This window comes from Galeopterus variegatus, unplaced genomic scaffold, assembly GCF_000696425.1.
Source record: "Galeopterus variegatus unplaced genomic scaffold, G_variegatus-3.0.2 Scaffold10861, whole genome shotgun sequence".
Lineage (NCBI taxonomy): Eukaryota > Metazoa > Chordata > Mammalia > Dermoptera > Cynocephalidae > Galeopterus > Galeopterus variegatus.
Window position 1 is genome coordinate 51,451 of NW_007736972.1, and position 3,713 is coordinate 55,163.

General features: G+C 43.7%; 1 long non-coding RNA gene across 1 annotated transcript; it reads left to right on the plus strand.

Moving 5' to 3' along the window:
• The first annotated feature begins 235 nt into the window (after positions 1 to 235).
• Positions 236 to 887, plus strand: LOC103610279. The gene is made up of 2 exons (XR_552201.1): positions 236 to 702; positions 738 to 887. It is a non-coding gene; the product is annotated as an uncharacterized LOC103610279 (long non-coding RNA).
• The last annotated feature ends 2,826 nt before the right edge of the window (positions 888 to 3,713 follow it).

The following is a 3,713-nucleotide window of genomic DNA, read 5'->3' on the forward strand; positions in this document are numbered from 1 at the left end:
GTTACACTTTAAAAGCCTGGCAATGGTCTGTGTGTCAACAGGATTAGAAGTGGAGATGCTACCGCAATAATCCAGGAAAGAGAGGATGCGACTGTAGACCGGGGTGGTAAGGATGGTCTCGTAGATAAATCTTGAAGGTGAACCAACAGAATGCACTGACAGTTTGGATGTAGAGTGTATAAAAAAAGTGCTTGAATAACTTTTTTATTGATATAAAGCAGGAAGATACCAAGGCTACAATATAAAATCAGGCCTCTCTGTTTCCAAATTTTGTGTTCTTAATACTTTTTTAAAATTTGTTTTTAAACTCATGAACCTCGAGAGATGAAATCTGCATAGGTAATCATGAGCCAGGACAAGTGTCATCATGCCATGACAAGGAGTTTAAATGCTCTTCTCTGTGAATAGGGGCGTAGTTAAAGTGTTTCTGAGGTGAATAAGAGGGATTTGGCATGATCTGGTTTGCATTAATGAATTTCTCTGGGATAAAGTAGGGGAAAATGGATTCTGTCAAAACTGGAGGCTAGTGAAGCAGCTAAGAGACTCCTGAATACACAGGAAAAGTGTGAAGAGGGTAGGACTGGACAGAGGAAAAGCACAAGTGGTTTTGAGAGGAACGACAGAGGTGGAATGGGGTGGAGTGCTGACGAGAACGTGGGGATTAAAATAAAAGAGTGAACTACAAAGATGTGGCTGTTATAAATTATTCATGAAAAAGATACTTGAATTTATTATACATTATTCATGAAAAAGATACTTGAATTTACAAATGTCCTGGATCAGTATAACTGATATCTTATTATATTAACTGCTTTACCTATATTTGTATAGTAAAATTAGACAACTTTTATTAACAATAAAAATTTAGCATTTTAATTTCTATTTTTTTCAGCAGTAACTAAGAGATATTATAAAAAAGCCATAGGTTGGAGAAAGAATATTACCAAGAAACTCATCATTAACTTGCCTGATTGAAGAATGAAAGAAACCTGTTTTTCTCTCCTTTCGTTATGGCTTAAAACTCTGAATTACACAAAGCAAAATAAACCCTGTGAATCAAAGTATGCAAGCTTGTGTCCATTTATTCTTCTACCCTCTGTGATCTTTGAGTAGGAAATAAGCAGATTGGCCTTATTTTTTTTTTTTTAACTACAGAGGTTGTTACATTCCAAAACGAGAACATTGCATTGTTCACTTGTGAGGAAGATGAAGACCGACTGGTCAGGCTCCCTCACCTCATATCCAGCTGAGCATGACTCAGCCTGTCAGATGTAAATACATTAACCACATGTGTGCCCAGTTGTTCCTTGGCTATCGTACTCTATTATGAAAGACAATGGCTCTGATCTGCTGGGGGGCTGAGCTTGCATCCAAATAAAGCTTGTCGGGCTGAGCCCGTGGCGCACTAGGGAGAGTGCAGCGCTGGGAGCACAGCAGCGCTCCCGCCACGGGTTCGGATCCTATATAGGGATGGCCGGTGCGCTCACTGGCTGAGCGCGGTGCGGCCGGTCTCAAAAATGACAAAAAAATAAATAAAATAAAATAAAGCTTGTCAACCTTACCAACAGCTCCCAAGATCTTTTTCCAACCACCTAGCTCATGACCTGCATACGAGGGGTCTGTGACCCAGCCTGACAATTGGTGTAGTCAGAGGCAGGATTCTGAGCAGGGAAGGGAGCCATTAGCCCATCAGGAGGGAGAGGGAATGTGGCTGCCCTTGAGTATACGGTACCCACTGGCTGTTTTCCTGTTGACCAGGGGCTGGCTGTTGCTCACCATACTGTGAGCCAACAAGGACCAGGCACTTCATGAAGCAGCACAGTTTCAAGAGTTGAAACAAAAGGCAGACATGTTGAAGTGCAGATACATGCTCGGGAGGCTGAAGTACAGCAACAGATCGCCCCTGCTTTTGACACTGGGAACGATGACAAACACGATGGTGAGTTGAGGGAACCTGTACATTTACTGACACAACCTGTTGTTCATCAGAAAATGAAGCACGAGCAGCCTATGGGACCAGACGGCCACCTGGTAGGCAACCCACACGTGACCCAGTTCACTGCTTATGTTGCATACACCCAGGCCAACTGGGTTGATTGGGCAAAACAGTTTTGACAGAAATGGGGAGAACCCCTGGCTGCTTGGCTCCTATGGTTGTGGGACCTACGGGTGGATAGTGTGATGTGCTCTGGTGAGGAGATGAAAAGTTAGCCTCCATTACCATGCACCTGTCCCTGCAACAGTGGTTAGAGAATAGCCACAGATATGCACAAAGGCAGGGCGAACTCTCTTTAATGGAATGGGTCAATGCAGCTCTCCAAACTGTGGACGAATGCCAGCAAACTGCCCCAAACTGTGAGTAGATGGCAAAAGTATGTAAAGCTGGTTCAAATAATTTGGGAGCTGGGGATGCCACAGTCCATGTTTAATGTGAATACCCATGGCCTGGGTGATGAACATTTTATAGTCAGCATGAGAGATGTAGTGCTGCAAAATGCTCCATCAATGTCCTTTGGGCCACTGATGGCCATACTGGCCCCATACATTGGTCATCCTAAACATGAAGTAAAGACCATGACGGCCAATCTGGGTGAAGCAGAGGAGAGGAGACAAGAAAAGGGGGTCCAAAAGGTGATGAAGACCAAGCCCCCAAGAAATGTTTGGGATGTTATCCCGAAGGTACCAGGCAAGAACAGCCACATGCAGATGTGGTTTGAGTAGTTCACAGCAAGGGCCAATAGGGAGAAAATCACCCAGCAACCAAATGCGGTCCTGTTCACCTGTGGCAACAATTGCATCCCAAACACCATTTCACCAAACCTCCAGAAGAAACAGATGGCAGGTTATGCCCAGTGAATTTAAAATATTTTTTGGCTACTTCTGCAGAGACGGATGGACTGTTTCATTTCAATTAAGGAGCAGGTCAAGGTGCTTGCCTTTTGGGAGTGGGCAAGGACTGGCTGCTTCGTGTTGAACTGGCAGCACGTTGGTCAGAGACAAATGTGCAGCATGTATTGGCATTGGTGGATACTGGCACAGAATGCAACCCTATACGTGGTAATCTGGATAAGTTTCTGGGGGCCATGTGTAGACAGCAATGGAGGATGTACTATTAAAGTCAAAGTTGTGTCATTGCTGTCAGGCATAGGACAATTGCACCCTGCCCCCCATGTGTATATTGTATACATATTTCCAGTAGCTGACTATGTCTTGAGTATAGATGTACTTTATGGTTTGCACCTGCAAACAACATTTGGAGAATTTCAGCTGTGAATACAGATAGTAAATCCTGTGTTATTGTGATATGCTTGTCCGTTTTTGTTGCTATAACGGAATACCTGGAACTGGGTGATTTACAAAGAAAAATATTTATTGCTAACAGTTTCTGAGGCTGGGAAGTCCAAAGTCCATGTGGTGGTGGCAACAGTGACCCAGGGGTCTCATATTGCAAGATGGTGGAAGCAGAGAAAGCAGAAAGAAAGAGAGTCTCTCCTCTTCTTTTAAAGCCCTCAGAACCATGTCCCTGACCACCATTTTTAATCCATTCACCACTGCATGACCCTATAACCTAATCACCTCTTCATGGCTCCACCTTACAATTACCATTACAGGATTTCTCACCATCTTTACAGTCACAGTGGGGGCTAAGTTACATAAAACTTGGGGGACACAATTCAAGCTTTCACTGAGCTTTGGGGGCATAATTCAATCTA